The sequence below is a fragment of the Bos indicus genome, chromosome 3 (genome assembly GCF_029378745.1).
Source record: "Bos indicus isolate NIAB-ARS_2022 breed Sahiwal x Tharparkar chromosome 3, NIAB-ARS_B.indTharparkar_mat_pri_1.0, whole genome shotgun sequence".
NCBI lineage: Eukaryota > Metazoa > Chordata > Mammalia > Artiodactyla > Bovidae > Bos > Bos indicus.
In genome coordinates, this window is record NC_091762.1 from 45,182,930 (window position 1) to 45,202,433 (window position 19,504).

At 37.2% G+C, this 19,504-nt stretch overlaps 1 non-coding gene across 1 annotated transcript; it reads left to right on the plus strand.

The window, feature by feature from the left end:
* The first annotated feature begins 591 nt into the window (after window positions 1-591).
* TRNAH-AUG (transfer RNA histidin (anticodon AUG)) lies at window positions 592-663 on the plus strand. Its single transcript has one exon. It is a non-coding gene; the product is annotated as a tRNA-His (tRNA).
* The last annotated feature ends 18,841 nt before the right edge of the window (window positions 664-19,504 follow it).

The following is a 19,504-nucleotide window of genomic DNA, read 5'->3' on the forward strand; positions in this document are numbered from 1 at the left end:
GGTTAAGAATGAGTACCATGGATACAATCATGACACCTTCATATCATGGAGAGCTGCTGACCCAGCAAAAAAAAAAAATTTATTTACTCTTCTACTGTTTCTTTTGGCAATTAGACTTCATCACTGCTATGGCTTTAGGAGCTATTCTTAGTGATGGAAAATTTTGTGATTGGCTGTTGGGTCTAAAAAGTGGCCACATTTTATCAGCAGTCTACTTACAATGTTCCTAAAATTTTGGAAGCAAGACACAAGACATTTTGATAGCAATTCAGGTCGGGATCATGTGGCCTTTCATTTACTTAAGTCTAGGACAAAAATGGATAAGGAAGGAAGAAATTTTTTTTAAAGTTTAATAATATATATACATAGGAGAGACCCAGAAAAACTGAGCAACTCACCGAAATGGCAGAAGCCCTCACCTTAAATACCATCCTCAGCCAAAGACAAAAGAGGATGTTCAGGGTGGGGAGAGTCAATATGGAGTTACCAGTATCAACTACAAATTGGCACTTGCTTTGGGTACTTGCCATCTACCTCTACAAGGATTAAATCACATGCTGCTGCAGCTGCTGACCTTAAACATACCGATCTTCCCTGGTGGCTCAGATGGTAAAGCGTCTGCCTATGATGCGGGAGACCCGGGTTCAATCCCTGGGTTGGGAAGATCTCCTGGAGAAAGCAATGGCAACCGACTCCAGTATTCTTGCCTGGAAAATCCCATGGATGGAAGAGCCTGGTAGGTTACAGTCCATGGGGTCGCAAAGAGTCGGACACGACTGAGCAACTCCACTTCAAAGGGAGTTCAGGGTGGAGAGCAGAAATAAGTCACCCCGGACTCTGGAAAAACTCGCACAGGTCTTCAGATGGTTAGATATTTTCAGGAGTTGATTTTATGAGCCCAATTCTTGCATCTCCTCATATCTAGAAAAGCACTGAGTTCCTTCAAGGTGATGACTGCTCTGTGTAACTAGAAGAAACCTTCTGCAAAAATATGTGCTTGATTTCATGGACTCCCTCTTCACCAAAATCACATACCTTCCCCAACCCTTCTCTTCTACTTCTTTGGGGCAATTTTTCATTTCTATCTGAAATGCTGTCTCCCTGGCTACAGTCCTCATTTTGCACCAAATAAAACTGAACTTGCAACTCTTATGTTGTGCATTTTGCACAGTAAAGAAGGGTAAGGTTGTGGTACAGATTTAAGTCCTTGACTTCTCCATTGAGAAGAGTGTCCAGAGATTTGGTCATCCTCTTCTTCCAGTTACTTGGAGGGAGACACCCTTACAAACAGAGATTTTCCTTACAAATGTAAATGTTTCTTACCAAAGGGTTTTCAGAGTTTTTCCCATGTATGCTGTTCCCTGGGCTTCCCAGGGGGTACAGTGGTAAAGAAACCACTTGCCTGCCAATGCAGGAGACACAAGAGACATGGGTTCAACCCTTGGGTCAGGAAGACTCCTTGGAGAGGGAAATGGAAACCTAATACAGTATTCTTGTCTGGGAAATTCCATAGAGAGAGGAGCCTGGCAGACTACAGTCTATGAGGTCATGACTGAGTGTGTGTGCCAGCATACACACACTTACACACACACATGCTAGAAAATAACCAGCTCAAAATCATTAATAGGACAAAGAGATATATTTTAGCATGGCAAATTCTGTTCCCCTACATGAATTTAAGAACAGGGTTATCTGTGTAATGGCTCAGCTTCCATATCCAGGCTATTGTTTTCCAAAGGCTCACCTGCCCACAGTGAAAATGGAGGGGCGGCAGGAGTGTGGTAGAGGGTAGGGAAACTAGAAATGCTATTGAAGGAATGCAAAAAGAAGGACGGAATTCACTCTCTAACATTCAAAACAGGTACAAGAAGTCCAGTTTCTTACAAACAAGGCTACCATTGTTCTGAGGGAATACTTTCTAAATTTATTTAAATTTTTAATCACAGTTTAAGCCTGAAGGGTTTCTCTCAGTGGGTAGGGAAGATACCAATACTTCCTAGGACAGCAAAGCCAGCAATTTTCTATTTTATCACAAAAGTATATGATGAAGGAGGTTCAAGAGAGAGGGGATATATGTATACCTATGAATGATTCATGTTGATGTATGGCAGAAACCAACCACAACATTGTAAAGCAATTATCTTCCAATTAAAAATAAATAAATGTTAAAAGAGCATTAATGTATGATGATAGAAGGTAGTGGTCAGGTGTGTGACTGCTAATGCCCTGCAAGGGTTTCAGCTCAGAGTAACAGTGTGTACGTGGTGGGTAAGGCACTGGGACAAAGAGAACAAAATGGGACAAAAATGATAACTCAATAGAGGAGAATGGGAATGTTAACTTGATTCCTCATTTAGGAACCTGAGGTGCCTTTGCTTCCTGTGTGTATAGAAGGAACTTAGAAGAATGAGAGTTCACCTGGAGTGCTTACTAGAGGGGACACCTAAGAGAAATTAAGCGACTTTTCAGAGTGGCTACAAGGCAGTCAATTTAGGCAAGGACTGAACTGTGTACAGCCAGATCATGGAGAATCTGACATGAGCTAAGATCAGGCCAAGACAGCCAGTGAGGGTAGCTGGGTTCAACCAAGTTGAGAGAGACTACTACTTTTGATTACTCCAGGCAACAATTACAGACACAACTGCCAGCTGGGGACCAGTGCACAGATGTAGATGGACACCCATGTGGGTGTCAGATACAAATTGGCACTTGCCGTCTACCTCTACAAGGATTAAATCACGAACTGCTGTAGCTGTAGACCTTCAATACACCCTGAAAGGAATTCAGGGTGGAGATCAGGAAAGAGGCACTCTGTGCTCTGGGAAAAACTGGCAGAACAGGTCATCAGTTCAGTAGCTCACTCATGTCTAACTCTGTGACTCCATGGACTGCAGCACGCCAGGCCTCACTGTCCATCACCAACTCCCGGAGTTTACTCAAACTCATGTCCATTGAGTCGGTGATGCCATCCAACCATCTCATCCTCTGTTGTCCCCTTCTCCTCCTGCCTTCAATCTTTCCCAGCATCAGGGTCTTTTCAAATGAATCAGTTCTTCGCATCAGGTGGCCAAAGTATTGGACCTCCAGCTTCAGCATCAGTCCTTCCAATGAATATTCAGGACTGATTTCCCTTAGGATGGACTAATTGGATCTCCTTGCTGTCCAAGGGACTCTCAAGAGTCTTCTCCAACACCACAGTTCGAAAGCATCAATTCTTCTGTGCTCAGCTTTCTTTATAGTCCAACTCTCATATCCATACATGACTACTGGAAAAACCATAGCCTTGACTAGATGGACCTTTGTTGGCAAAGTAATGTCTCTGCTTTTTAATATGCTGTCTAGGTTGGTCATAACTTTCTTCCAAGGAGCAAGCATCTTTTAATTTCATGGCTGCAGTCACCATCTGCAGTGATTTTTAGAGCCAAAAAAAATAAAGTCTGTCACTGTTTCCACTGTTTCCCCATCTATTTGCCATGAAGTGATGGGACCAGATGCCATGATCTTAATTTTCTGAATGTTGAGCTTGAAGCCAACCTTTTCACTCTCCTCTTTCACTTTCTTCAAGAGGCTCTTTGCTTTCATAGTCTTCATAGAGTTAGATATTTTAAGGAACCAATTTTATGAGCATAATTCTGTATCTCCAAAAATCTAGAAAAGCACTAAAATCCTTCATGATGACTACAGCTCCTCATTACTAGGAGAAACCTTTTGCAAAAATATGGGCTTGATTTGCATGTGCTCCCCCTTCACTAAAATTGCATATATACTGATCTTCCCACTCCCTCTTTGGAGCAGTTTTTCAGAGCTATCTGAAATGCTGTCTCCTGGGCTATAGTCCTCATTTTGCCCCAAATAAAATTTAACTCACAACTGTCATGTTGTGCTTTTTTTTTTTTTTAAAGACAGCATGAGGCTAATGAAGCCTGCAAACATCCTACCCAAGAATCTCTTCACCTCTACCATAAGGTTGCAAACATCACTTTGCAACATCACTTTGAAAAAAAACTCTTGGGTTGGGGGTAAAGTATTTCAGAGGTAAGTAAAACCACGTAATATGTAATCAAAGGAAAATTTTACATTATAAGACCAGGCTAAGTTTAAGGTGCCACATATCTTTTGCACTGAAGAATCACTTAGATTTGTTATCCCATTACACATATGTTTGAGTTAATATATATTAAATATACATTACTATATATAATTACATGTTTTTTAACACTTTATTCTTAAAAGACTATATGAAAATATTTGCCAAGTGAGTGAGTAAAACACAATCATAAAAAACTAGAGAATTTTGAGAGCAAAAAGTGTATATTAATAATTATTAATAATTAAACTATTAATAATTACTTGAGCACAAAAAGGCATAAACCTGAACCACCTCATGCCACCTAGAACATATCCTACCGAAGAAGCTGAATTCTATTCAAGATGAGAATTTTCTTTGGTTGAGATGGGGAAAGATGTAGAGAAAACCTTTACCTTAAGGTATATATCTGTTCAAAAATAGATATTACCTTGGTGCTTAGAGAGTTTATGCAAATAAGAATTGCTATTCCATTTAAGAAATAAACAGAAATTTGATGGATGTAAGAAGAATCTTTTGATGGAAGAACTTCTTGAGAAAATAACAGTAATTTAACACCTAAATACTAGGATTGAGAGGAGAGGGATGTGGTTGGCCATAAATTTACAGTGAAGGGATGGTTTCAGGTGATTTGGATTTTAAACATCATCAGAACTTTGCTGTGATGCCATCTGTTTATATCCTGTGGACCCAAACCTTTGTAAAATCAAAATCAGGAGTGTTCTTTGATTATAGTGTTTAAGGATGGGAGGCAGAGGATGAAAACAAGGAGTTGACTGCAATACCAGGTAAAGTCAAAGCTGTATGAAAATAAGTCATGAAGCCTAAGAACTAAGATTAGGAGAAATGGGAAATTCACCAGGAGCAAGACATTAGAAAAAGACACAACCTGAAGAATGTAAGCCTTTTATGAATTGAGAAGCTATCTGTGGGTACAACTGGTGGGTATGGGTTTCTACTAGTAACATGAGGGTTCCAGTAAATCTACTGCTTATATTCAAGAAAGATTGTTCTCCTAAGCCTGGAAATCTAGAAATAACTCAGCTGTATAAATCTAGGTTAAACACACTTTACACAATTGTATACAATTAAAAAACAATTTCAGTAATCAGTCAACATTGATTAGATAGCCATTCCAAACAGACTGTTGTATTAAAAAAAAAAAAAAAAAAAGACTCCAACTCACAAACTTAACTAATTCCACAGTAAAAAGCAAAATAAGGAAAGAGGTTTACACTTTCTATGATCATTGAAATGTGTTTTCCTCCTTATGTATTAACTATAAATAAACCATACCAATTCTTCACCCTTATTGTTTTTATTATTATTAAAGTAACTATAACTTATATACAGTGGCATAGATTTATACCCACTGGTTATTTAAAGTTCATGAAATGCTTTCTGCTCCCTGAAGGAAATGTACCAAATACATATAAAATAATAATAAAATAATAATATGCCCAAGGATAGACTGTTTCTATGTTTTCATACTGTGAGCATCATGGGTATTTTAGAGCACAGGTTGTTTATAAATGAGGCCTCCAGCTGTTACTGAGAGACTCAGGCAGAAAAAGGGAGTAAATGGAGGATAATAATCCTGATTATAATAGGAGGCTGTTTCTATAGTGACCCAGGGTGAGTTGCATTCTCCCTAGGAATAAACTGCTCAGTCAGTAGCTCCTGCGAAGTACCATGTGGTAAATTACCTCCTTCCAGGTACTAAATGATACCTTGATGCCTTGGAAAAATTAATGGGTGAGTGGTTTACTCTGAGAGCATTTTATTCCCTCTGAGTCAACATAGGATTCTGCCCAATTAAATTTTGGAGGGCAGAATTTGCCCTAGAAAGAGCAGTTTAAAGGTTTAGAGTTATCAAAGCAATATAAAAACTAGTCCCTGATGTATCATAAAGATAGGACTTTTCACCATGGGTAAGACTTTCATTATCACAGAGTTATTACATTTCCCTCAGTGGCCAAATGGAGGGGGGGAAAGGGTGGGAGCTACCTTTAAAATACATTAACCTATTTTAAAATACTTATTTACAGTCGATCAACCATCTTTTGGTGTCTTCTAAAACATGTCCAGTCATTTGGCCTATCGCCATGTCTTAGACAATTCAGACTGTGGCCATGTCAGGTAAATAAAAGTTACTGTTTTCTTTAGAAATACATTTTATATGTTTAATGGATTATATATTCATTGAGACAACATAGAATTCAAATAGGCTGCAGGCATTATTGGATTTTGAACTAATTTTTTTTTAATAGAGAAGGCCAAAATGCCATTTTGTGCAGCTTTATCTAATTATTTCTCAAGCTCTGCTCTACAGTTGGTTAAATTAAATTAACAAAATTAAATTAATGAATTTTTCAGAAGGATTTTCTTTAAAGAATCTGATATTATTGTGGTGTTTTAAACAGAATGGATATACTTTTTTATATAGTAAAAATGCTTAAAGTATCTGAATCTAGTACAGGCATGAATTATCAGGTAATATTCTAGCAGTAATTATTTTAGGCTGACTTACAGTGATATTATCACATTTACAAAGCACTTTTACTTCTTGAAAAAATTGTGGATCTTTCACTTGAATATTTTAATTGTTTATCAAGAGGCATCTATGAAATATTTGTTAAAAAGCTGAGGCTCCAGGGGTGGAAGTCCATGAAGTGCTTTTCCTGACCTCAGTCACTCCCTTAGGACGCTAATTCACCTTTCTTTACTCACAACTGTCAAACTGCAGTTCAAAAATGAAGATCTGATCATGAAACTCATAGGTAAAGAAATGGACGGCAATAAATACACATGCATGCATTTGTTTTTATGAAAATGGCGACTGAGAAATAAATTACACAAAGCATATTTTAATATTTAGAGTAACACTACTTAGATCCACCTCCTGTCACAGCCACTTAACAGCTATGCAGTTACTTTGTGAACCTTACTTTTACATTTCTCATCTGTAAGATGGGAATAATAATCACAAGACTTTATGCCATTGTCCCGATGATTAAGATACTTCAATTAACTTAAAACACTTTTCCTAATCATGGCAACCCCACTGTGTGACCTATTTAGATTAAGGGTCAGGCAAAGTCTCATAAAAGAAGTGATATTTAAAACAAGTCTCGAAGAACCAGTTGAATTTGTCAGAGGGAAGAGTCTGGGAGGAAAGGCTCCAAGGTAGTAATGGATCTGGTGAGTTTTCTAATGAGTCAGTTCTTTGCATCAGGTGGCCAAAGTATTGGAGTTTCAGCTTCAGTCTCAATCCTTCCAATGAATATTCAGGGTTGATTTCCTTTAGAATTGACTAGTTTCATCTCCTTGCAGTCCAAGGGACTCTTAAGAGTCTTCTCCAACACCACAGTTTGAAAGCATCAATTCTTTGATGCTCAGCCTTCTTTATAGGCCAACTCTCACATCCATACATGACTACTGGACAAACCATAGCTTCGACTATTTGGACCTTGGTCAGCCAAGTAATGTCTCTGCTTTGAGAACCCCATGAACAGTATGAAAAGACAAAAAGAGAAGGGAATTAAACCTAAAATTTTGCTTCAAGTTGCTTACTGTGAAATAAGAGGAAATGAAGTATTATAATAAGCAACAACAGCCCAAAGCAGTGTGTGCTCCATTGTGTCTTAGGTTAGTGGTCTTGGAGGTAGACAGAGAACTGACCCTGGCAATCCACAGGTGAAAACACTGCACTGTTTAGGGTTGGGAAACATGGGACTACATTGTGGGCCTGGGAGGTGTGAAAGAGGAACATCCTGAGTAAGAAGGCCGAGGATATATGAAATGGACTAATGATTCGGGAGCTTGCCTAGATTAGGAGTAGGGGAGATGGAGAATGGGAAGAGGGAGAAAAGTGAAGATACAAGCAGGACAAATTTTTTAGGCCATACTATGAAGTTTGTAGGTTTACCATAGGCAATGGAGGGCCATTGCATGGTTTTAATTCAAGAAGTGCTATGATCAGATTCTGACTTCTAAATGTTTATAACGCATCAGAATTTCTGGAAATGAGGCTCAGGGCTCTGCAATTTTACAAAATATGCCAAGTGAATCTTGTGGACTATTCAATCGTGAGGGTTACCGTAGCCATTATTCAAAATAGTCTTAGGAAATTTGATCATTGAAAAGAGGAATTCCTCATGCAGAAGCACACAGGGAAACTTTCTAAGGCACTGGGAATGTTCTATGCTGTGACTGTGGTTGGGACCACACGACTTTATACATTTGTCAAAATGAATCAAAGTAGGAGAGTTTTATTGCTTATAAATTATCTTGATAAAGCTGTTTTGTTGCTAAAAGCCAGTGGACTTGAAGAATAGAAAGTTAGTGTGTGTTCAGTCACTAAGTCGTGCCTGACTGACTCTTTGCAACTCCATGGACAGTAGCCCACCAGGCTTCTCTGTCCATGGAATTTTCCAGACAAGAGTACTGGAGTGGGTTGCCATTTCCTTCTCCAAGCAAGGTACTGCTTCCCTTCAAAAGATGAAAGCCATTGCTACACAAAGACTCACAACATTGCAAAGAATGAAGGAACACTGTAGTAGTGGAAACAATGAGTCCTTAGTTGAGAAGTAAAGAGATAATTAGGAGAGAGGGGAATAGGTATCTTGATAGGGTAGGATGACTGAAGAAGAATCCTCCAGATGATATTTGTAGGTAGAGAAGTTGAAACCAAAAGAGAATCAGAGAATTATGTAAGGTAGAAAAGTAATTACTGGAACAGTGAGAGTGAATGAAATTAGAGAATAACTTGAAGAATTAATCTAATGCATTTCTTTACAATAACTGATACAAAGAAAGCAGTAATTAAACATGCTTCTCTATTTTGCTGAAGCAGCACATTGCCAATAGTGTAGGCAACCAAGTTTACACTAACATTTGTCAACCTGGAAAAGCTCTGTTCTGCTTCTATGATTAAGTCTCTTCACTTGTCTCCACAAAGAATCCATTTGCAAAAAGCTGTTCATGGGATTTATAGACTTTTTTTACAGAATGTCTTGTCTCTGATACAGTGAGCATGAGATATCAGTGTTCAAATCTAATTGTGAAGAGTTTCTCATAACAACAGTGTGCTGCTTTCCCAAATGTGAGATGAACTTTTCAGACTCTGTTCATTGGTATGAATTTGTTATGTTCTTCAACTGTTTGGTTAAGTAACCTTAAGACTTTCACAATAGTGGAAAGTGAAAGGTGTCCTCAATTCCCTGTGTGACCTAAATTGAGCACATTTGACTTAACTATTTAAGCTCATTTTGAGAGATGAGATACTTTCAGCTTTCTCTTCTTTGCCCTCCAGCTTAAATTGGAAATTAATCCTCTACTAATTGGGCTTTTCCCCGTTTTCATTTCTACTTCCTGATATATTATTAGAAAAGAACTTCAGAATCAACTAGGAACTGGACCCAAATTCAAAGTGTTTTTTTTTTCTCTTACTCCTTCGTCTGACCCCAGACCTCTCGCATCCTGACTCAAATCCTAAGAAACTGTGGAATCACTTGAGAAGATTGCTCCTCAAAGTCTTCATCTTACATCTACATCAAAACTGAAGCGTAAAAATGGTGACCCATTAACATTTTTCCTATTCTCTATCTGACCATGTGATCCAGGCCTGAGTCCTTTAGCCAGTAGCCATTTCACTGACCCCATGGAAACACTGACTCTTGTGTTTTGTGAGTCTTCTGCTCTCCTCATCTATCCATAATTGGAGAGTGATACACAGAACAAGCCCTTGATGGAATATATGGACAAAGCTTCTTAGCAACCATGGTTTTTAAAAAACACATGTTTTCTGAGGAAAATATTCTATACATTGTCTCAGAAACTAAAATGCTAATACTTTTGAATAATTCCAAGTAAATTACATAGAGGGACAGAGAAAATTATAGTCACCATAATGTCTTCCAGGAAGAACCGTGAATCTGTTCTAAAGTAATTCTTGTATTAGTCCACTTGGGGCTTGGTACAGTGTCCAAAGTTCAGTTCCCAAAGAGATTCCCTCACTTATAAAGTATTACTTATCCAAAGATAAGGAGTGAAAACATCTGTTGTCACAGGAAATAGGTAAAAACAAGGAAGAGGGAGGGTAAGAGAGCTACAGCAGATACAATAGGCCAACATGGAGTATGCATTCTTTCTGCACCTGAAATTATTAGCAAAAATGTCATTGTATTTTTTATTGTGTGAGAAGATGCTCTGAAGAGTTTGTTGTCATTCAGTTGCTCAGTCTTGTCCGACTTTTTGTGACCCCATGGACTGTCTCACACCAGGCTTACCTGTCCTTCACTATCTCCCAGAGTTTGCTCAGACTCATATACATTGAATTGGTGATGCCATTCAACCATCTCATCCTCTGCTGCCCACTTCTCCTCCTGCCTTCAGCATCAGGGTCTTTTCCAATCATTTGGCTCTTTGAATCAGGTGATCAAAGTATTGGAGTTTCAGCTTCAGCATCAGTCCTTCCAATGAATATTCAGGGCTGACTTCCTTTAGGATTAACTGGTCTGCTCTCCTTGCAATCCAAGGGACTCTCAAGAGTCTTCCCCAGTACCACAGATCGAAAACATCAATTCTTCGGTCCTTAGCCTTCTTTATGATTCAACTCTCATATCAAGACTACTGGAAAAACCATAGCTTTGACTATATGGACCTTTGTCAGCAAAGTGATGTCTCTGCCTTTTAATATGCTATCTAGATTTGTCATAGCTTTTCTTCCAAGGAGCAAGCATCTTTTAACTTCATGGCTGCAGTTATCATCCGAAATTATTTTGGAGGCCAAGAAAATAAATTCTGCCACTGTTTCCATTTTCCCCCCATCCATTTGCTATGAAGTAATGGGACCAGATGCCATGATCTTAGTTTTTGAGAGGTAGACTCCTATATCCAGAGAGTCTGGGTTCAAATAGACACAGCCATGAGATAATAGGTATACAAGCCATAAGTTGCATGTTCCATTTAAAAAATGGGCTGTTTGGGAAGATTGAGAAATGTATCAAATTTTTAAATGCATTATGCACTATTATTTACAGGCTATCTTACAGTAGACAAACCTGTATTTCAATCCAGACTCTACTTCTTGCCAGTTATAGGCCTTTTTTGCACTTCTGTTTATGGGATTTTAAATAGATAACAAATGTAGAATACTTTCCAGATAAATATTCAATAAAAAATCTGTGATGATAATTATAATGACAATGATGAACAATGTGCCTAGTCCAGCAGCTGACAGGTTGTAGGCTCTCAAGTTATAATCACACACCAGCATAATAATTATTGGCATTTGTATAGCATAGTACTATTTGAATTTTAAGCAAGGATCTGTATACTAATATATGTTCATACAAAAAATATAAAAAGTATAGGTATGAGTGAACAAAGATATGTTTTTCCATATCACTAAACTAGCAAACCATGGTACTAGAAATTGTTGCTGTTGTTCAGTTGCTCAGTCATGTCTGACTCTTTGCAACTGCATGGACTGTAGTACACCAGCCTTCCCAGTTCTTCACTATCTCCTGGAGTTTGCTCAAACTCATGTCTGTTGAGTCGGTGATGCCATCCAACCATTTCATCCTCTGCTGCCCTCTTCTCCTCCTGCTCTCAATCTTTCCCAGCATCAGGGTCTTTTCCAATTAGTCATCTCTTCGCATCAGGTAGTATTGGAGCTTCAGCTTCAGCATCAGTTCTTCCAATGTATATTCGGGGTTATTTCCTTTAGGATTGACTGGTTTGATCTGCTTGTTCTCCAAGGGAATCTCAAGAACGTTCTCCAACACCACAGTTCAAAAGCATCACTTCTTCAGTGTTCAGCCTTCTTTATGGTCCAACTCTCACATCTGTACATAACTACTGGAAAAACCATAGCTTTGACTATATGGACCTTTGTCAGTCAAGTGATGTCTCTGCTTTTTAATATGCTATCTTGGTTTCTTATAGATTTTCTTATAAGGAGCAAGTGTCTTTTAATTTCATGGCTGCAGTCACCATCTGCAGTGATTTCGGAGCCCAAGAAAATAGTCTGTCGCTGTTTCCATTTTTTCCTCATCTATTTGCCATGAAGTGGTGGGACTGGATGCCATGAAATACAAGTAGAAATACAACTCACATTATAAACAAGGGCCATAATCACAGCAGTTTGTCCATTTCCAGAAAGATATATTGGCGTCATTAGGAAACTGAGATCAGAAAATAACGTGACCTATAAACTACCTCTCCTAAAATAGCTTTATTTATGCATAATGAACATTGACATGAATGCTCTGGCTAACACAAGTTTGGACACTTACCAAGAAATCAGGCTATGCTAATTTGATGACTCTAAGACAGTACAAGTACACCTTCCATAGGGACTCTTGTCCTTCCAAAAGTATAAATGCAGATACATTGATGGATTGGCACAAAGATAGAACTTCAGAATTCTTAAGAAGACGTGTTTTTATAAAATATCAATACAGAGGAAAACTTTGGTATTTAAAGGATACCAGACTCTACACATCAAGGAATCTATAGTTAACAGAGTGAATAATAAAGGCAAATGAAGCAGTTTACTATAAAGCAGCAGTCCACCTATGAATACCATGTATAACAGACACTATCACATCTTTGCAAGATGTACTTTTTGTCAAGATCTTAATTAACCACTGAGATTGTTCAGAGAAGTAAATGACTTAAATGTTTCACTGGTAAGGAGAATGTTCAGTGCTGTTATTTCTAACATCACCAAGTAATGGCCATATATGGCAGGTCAGCAGCTTCCAGTATTAACCTGCTCCAGAGGAGTATCAACATGGTTTTCTTCCCCCTTCATCTTATTAAGGTACTGATTGAGTTAAGATGCTATGGAGTACTTCCTTCATCATTACTGATATAATATTACATATTTTCTTTATTTTCCTTCTATTCTTAGATATGTGCTTCAGAAATATAAATTCATTATATTTTAGGTATAAATAATTAGGTCTAACTGTGAAAATAAAGTTGAAAATTCTTATTTTCTGGAGAAATGCAGTTTCTAGTATATTCAAATTTCTACTGTATCTTTTTTCGTTGTTTTTGCTATATTCTAGCTTTCTCCTCTATTTTTGTTTGAAAATTTTAACACAGAATTTCATGCCAGAAAATTTTTTTTTCCTCTGAAAGCTGGAAGAAATCATTTCAAGTTTCAAGACTGTGAAAATTGACTATGCCTGACTTTTTCCAAAATGACTCGTAATGCTTTTTGCCAGGCAGATTCTAGGACTAGTTAGTTTATGATCAAAACTTACAGATGGTACTTACAGAAGACTAGCCAGTAGGGCATTTTTCAAGAATGTCAAGATCAAAAACTATAATTAAAGGTTATTTTGGGAAAATTCAGCATCCCCATCACTAACTCCACAGGGGGAAAAAAAGAATAAGAAGAATAACGATTTTGTGACAAAGTAATTGCTGACAAAAACATTGTAACCCAATGTGTCATTTGAAAACAATTGAATTTCTAGTCTTTTCATTGCAGAACCTTAGCTTTCAAAGTGATGGTTAGGGTTATAGTATCTAATGCTGACTTTTCCTTAAGATCATAGGTTATTTCTCAGCTGTCATAGTTACCCAGACATGTTCCCTGTCACCAGTTTCTGTAGCTCGTCCTTGCTGGTTGATATCTTTATGCCCAAACCCTTATAACATTTAATCACCACAAGGTCGAGGTCACATGATGGTAAGTCTGTGATGAAATTTTTACCTTCTAACAATGTACAAGTGAAAATTTTACGCACTGAGGCAAAAGCAGGAAATAATGAATATCTATAGTTTAATTTCCATGCATCACTGCTTGTGGCAGTGAAATAAATACCAGGGTGAAGTAATAGAGTAGTTGCAGGGGTGGGCTGGTGGTTTAAAGAAGAAAATTAATATCCATGATTAAAATTGCATGTATCATTGCCAAGGGCTGTGAAAATATGTCAACTGCATGACTATGTCTGCTTCAGTGCTAGAGAGAGAACATTTAAAGTTTAGCAATTGCTCTATTTCCTTGTATGAAACAAATCAAAGTCCTTACTCCAGGTATTTTTACAGGTATCTGTTTTTTTAAATGATCAACAGGTGATTTTATAGGCATCTGTTTTTAAAATGATCAACTTCCAACTATACATATATTTTTATGTACAATTGATATGTAGTTTTCCAATCTTTTTTATTTAAAAACTATGTCAATCAACCTGATGTTGCATATCTGCAGGTTAATTTTTATTTAATTCTATAAATTCTAGGAAACAATTCTATGATCAGAGTATTTAATTAGTCTTTGAGTTAATATTTGTAGTTCAAGTTTATATTGCTTGATAATGATGATGAATTTATAATATCCTGTTGCTAGGAAAAATGGCAATACATATTCTTAGTATTATTCAGTTATAGGTTTAGGGTTTTTGTGACTAATAACCATGTATAACCATAAATTACAACATATAGAATGTTCACATAACAACTTATTGGAGTAAATTAAGAATATGTGATTCATTCATTCAAAAAATACATCTGATTTTTTATGAAAGTTGAAAAAGTATCACTAATATTAATACTCCCTACATTTTCAGAAGTCTTGCCTTTCATCAAGAATTTGAAATGAAAACATAAACTTCCAAACATAGTCTAGTTTGCAACCCTGGAAGAATATTTTTAAAAACCATTTTATATATATTGTTCTTCTCTTAGAATTCTTTTAAGATAGTTAATTTACCACAAAGCAAAACTCTCCAATGCAAAGCTTTTTAAAAATAATGCTTTCCTGGCTAGAAAAGACCTAAGATATTTACTAGCTATCAAAAGCAATTAAATCACACATACATACATACACATACACAAACTGAGCCTTTGTCCAGATTCTCATTCAATATTATGCTTCTACATCTTGTCCTCTTGAAGGAGATGAGTACTGGACTCTTTTTGCTCAGAATTGAGGAATTGAGTACTTGGTCAACACTCAACAGATAATAAGTCATAATGACAAGTACTGAATCCAATTTGAAACCAAAGGGGAAATTTAAGTGGTCCCAAATGCCAGTGTTCTCTGAGTTAATTCCATTTGTGGAGGAGCTGCAATTCCAGATGGAGGTTTCGTGAAATAATTCAAATTATTCTCTTCTATTTTTAACTTCTACTTGGGCCGAAGAGATTTTCACACTGAAGATTACAGTCATGGCTTTCACCAAGCTGAAAAACAAGCTTTAACGTGATGATCCACACAAGACCAAACTTGATGAGAAATGTAGGGTGTTGCTATGGCAATTCCATTTGTTGGAACTTTTCTCTGTTGGCTTCATTCTGACAGTACATTCTAAAAAGAATTATATGAAAAGGTGTGGTGGCTGTGAAGACATACTTGAAGCCAAGAAGATAGAACTTTCTCATCTTTCTTTCTCCCAAAAAGAGTACACGTCGTCATCTTGTAATGCCACCCTAACGTAGTTAGAGGGCTGGCTGAGGAGGTGTCATTCTGAGATTCCATTGAAACCCTGGGGTGTATTTCTTTCTGGCTTAAGTGCAAAATTGGCAATTCCAGGGTTCTAAGCACAATTACAACGTAAAGAAGGGTCCTCAGTCTGAACTGAAAGATGATAAGGCCATGGCTCCTGAAAGAATGAAGATCTGTCTTATTGTGGTGGTGGTGGTGTTGGTGGTTGTGTTGTTTTGTCTTGCTTTCAGCAGAGGTTTGATATATTAAAAACTCATTTAAATCAAGGCATTGAGAATGAGTGGAACCCAGGTTTGAGTATCTTTGGTGGAGAAGGAAGATTTATTAATTCACTTTATGTCATTTCTTTCCAAATAGACCTTCCTTTCCGAGGTTATAATTTATCCAGTTGTTTATAGAAACAAGTTGAATTAGAATCTAATTGCAGGCATTGTGTCAAGCATCTTTTTCTTGATGAATATCACTTATATTCTTCACAAACTATCCTATGAGGCAGATGATATTATCAACTCCATTTTGTACCTGAAGAAAGGAAAACTCAGAGAAAATGTAACTGGTTGATCATCTGGAAAGAAGGAAATATACAAGTTGAACCCAGAACCAAGATCTTAATGTGTTATTAAACAGAACTAATTGTGCCACAATTTGATAAGAAAAAGGATTTCTGAAGAATGTACTAATAAGCAAGAAAAATTCTATTTTTGCCATTACTGTAAAAACTTCCTTTTCCAAGCTGCAAAACACAACCAATCCAGTAGCCTTTGATAATTGACTACATGCTATTTTCTTGCCTCTTGCTTTTATCTCTACTTGGAATGACTTCTTTCTTCATCTGATTTTTCTCTTTCATTTCAACACCTGGTTCAGGACTAAATTTACCACTAAATTTGCTTGTTGCCCTTTATAAAAGGCAATATTTTCTCCTTTTATGCACATATTTCATGTATAACTTTCACTTATTAGACTTACTACATCCCATTGAAATTATGTATCTACATACCTGTCTTCTCTACAGACTATGAATTCTTCGGAAGGTTACCCGTGTTTCATTTATCTCTGTATTGTTATCTCCCAGCATGGTGTGACAAATACTTGTTGAATAAATGAATAAATACACCCTCAAAAGAGAGCCCAAGTAAAGTACTTTACTAAAGTTTTCTTGATCTATTCACTAATTACATAATTTTAAGGAGTCAAAATTTATTCAAAGTAACTAGTTCACATATGTAATTATTAATTCAATTGATAAAGATTGTGATATTATTCTGAAGTTAAATGTGTAAATATATGTATGTATGCATATCTATGTTTCTATATCTATAGTTAGTTCCATCACCTCACAGCAAATAGATGGGGAAACAATGGAAACAGTGACAGATGTTATTTTCTCAGGTTCTAAAATCACTGTGGATGGTGACTGCAGCCATGAAATTAAAATATGCTTGCTCCTTGGCAGAAAATCTATGACAAACCTAGATAGCATACTAAAAATCAGAGACATCACTTTGCTGACAAAGGTCCGTATAGTCAAAACTATGGTTTTTCTAGTAGTCATGTATGGATGTGAGAGTTGGATCATAAGAATGCTGAGCACTGAAGAATTGACGCTTTTGAATTGTGGTGTTGGAGAAAGCTCTTGAGAGTCTGTTGGACAGCAAGGAGATTAAGCTAGTCAATCCTAAAGGAAATCAACCCTGAATATTCATTGGAAGGACTGATGCTGAAGCTCCAATACTTTGGCCATCTGATTCAAAGAGCCGACTCATTGGAAAAGATCCTGATGCTGGAAAAGATTGAGGGCAAGAGGAAAAGGGTGTGGCAGAGGATGAGATGGTTGAATGGCATCACTGACTCAAAGGACATGAGTTTGAGCAAACTCCGGGAGATAACAAAGAACAGGGAACCCTGGTACACTGCAGTTCATGGGGTCACAAGGAGTTGGACACAACATAGTGACTGAACAACAGGAACAATAGTTAGTTGAACATGTTCTTCATTTGGGGTACTAAATTAGGCATTTGTGAGAGCATCTAAGTGAAAAATAATTACATAACTTAAAAAACATTTAAATTTATTACAAAATTTACAAAATATACTTTTTATCCAGCTATCCACCAAAATTACCATTTTCTTTTAAAAAATGTTATCATTAAAATATTAATCAAGGCAAGGAAACAATTGTAAGCCTTCTATGTAGTACCTGGAATATATTTTTTCATTTTATTGAAATATAATGAAGAAAAGTACACATAAGTGTACAGCACAATTGAACACACGTGTATAACCAGCCCCCAGATCAAAAATACATCACCATCAGTTCCCCAAAGCCTCTATTTCCTCTCCTGTCTGTAACTCTCTTGAAAGGTTAACCCCATTCCAGATTTCTAAAAGCATAGATTAGTTTTTGCCTGTTTTCAGTAAATGAAATGTTTACTACATTTAAAACATTATATAATGTATACATTATGACTTCATAAAAAACATATATTCTTAACTCTGAAGAGTTATAAAGGTAGAGAAGACACAGTTTTGACATAGCAGAAGCTTATTTTATAAAGGAAGGAACACATAACCAAATACATAATACCAAATATGGATACACAGTGGGACATAGTAAATGGATTCTGAGTGATAACAAATTCTTATAAAGGAAAGCTCTCATCTGGCTTCATACAAAGTGTAAAATCACTATGAAGGCTCTGAAAAAGGTTTTCAGGCTCTGAAAAATGATTCTGAGTAATAGATTTCTTTCAGAAAAAAGAAAAGGCTATTTATATCTCCATTATTGTGGTACATTTATCACATGGATAGATAGAGATCTTCATAATCTTCTTTCTGATGGAAGCTTCTTAAATCACATTAAAGACGGGTTGAAGGAGAAAGCTGGGCAGTGGCCATGGTGGTAAAGCAACTCTTTAACCTCTCTTGGGTTACTCTTTGGACGAAGAGCTGTAAATTAACTGCAGTGGTGCAAACAAGTGCATCAGAGGGCTGAGTTTTGAAACTACTCTTAAATATGGATGACAAGTCACACAAAGCTAAAAGTTGGAGTTTTGCTAGGAAACAATTTTTTGTGGGTTGCAGATTGCCTGGACTTGAGATTCCAAGTGAAAAACCTATGTTACAGAACCAGGTAGAGTTAGTCAGTGGTTGTCTCCCGGAGGCTGAACAACCACTGGGGACTATGAGTGTGAGCTGGTGAGTATGACACATTATTTTTCAGAAATGCCTTCTTCAGGCTCTAATGAAAAAGTAACTCCCTTTGTTAAATCGTCTTTTTTGGAAGCAGAGTGGTGCTTGTGCTCAGTCATTCAGTTGTGTCCGACTCTGCGACTTCATGAACCGTAGCCTGCCAGGCTCCTCTGTCCATGGGAATTTCCAAGCAAGAATACTGAAGTGGGTTGCCATTTCCTTCTCCAGGGAACAGTTGTCTGCCCTAAAATCAACCTAATCTCTCAAACTGCAGGGTCTCATCACCCAGAGCCTTATATTTCAGGCTGGGTCTTAGTAGGCAATGCTTTCTATGACAGGATTCTTCTACAGCTGGCCCTTCCTGACCTTATGCTGGTCTCAGCCCATTAAACCATTTGTTTATTGTCCTCACACCATCACCAAAACAATTTCCCAACAGAAATTCTCTTCTCAAGAAACTCCAACTAGTTTTGGAGAAAAACTGCTCCCCACATAAAATTGAATGCTCAGAGGTTATGCTATTATCCCATGATGTTGCAAGAACAATAGCATTTGCCTATAACTGTGCACTTATTTTGGTTTTGAAAACAACAGTCTGAATCACATCTAACCTCAAAAGGACTCACTTTCCTGAGTCACGGTGGAAGAGAGGTCATGATGGGGACTTCGTGCTTTAATGACGAGCCTCCCTGGAGCACAAGAAGGAAAGAACAATATGCAGCTGAGCTCAAGCCTAAAGTAACATAATATGATGACAG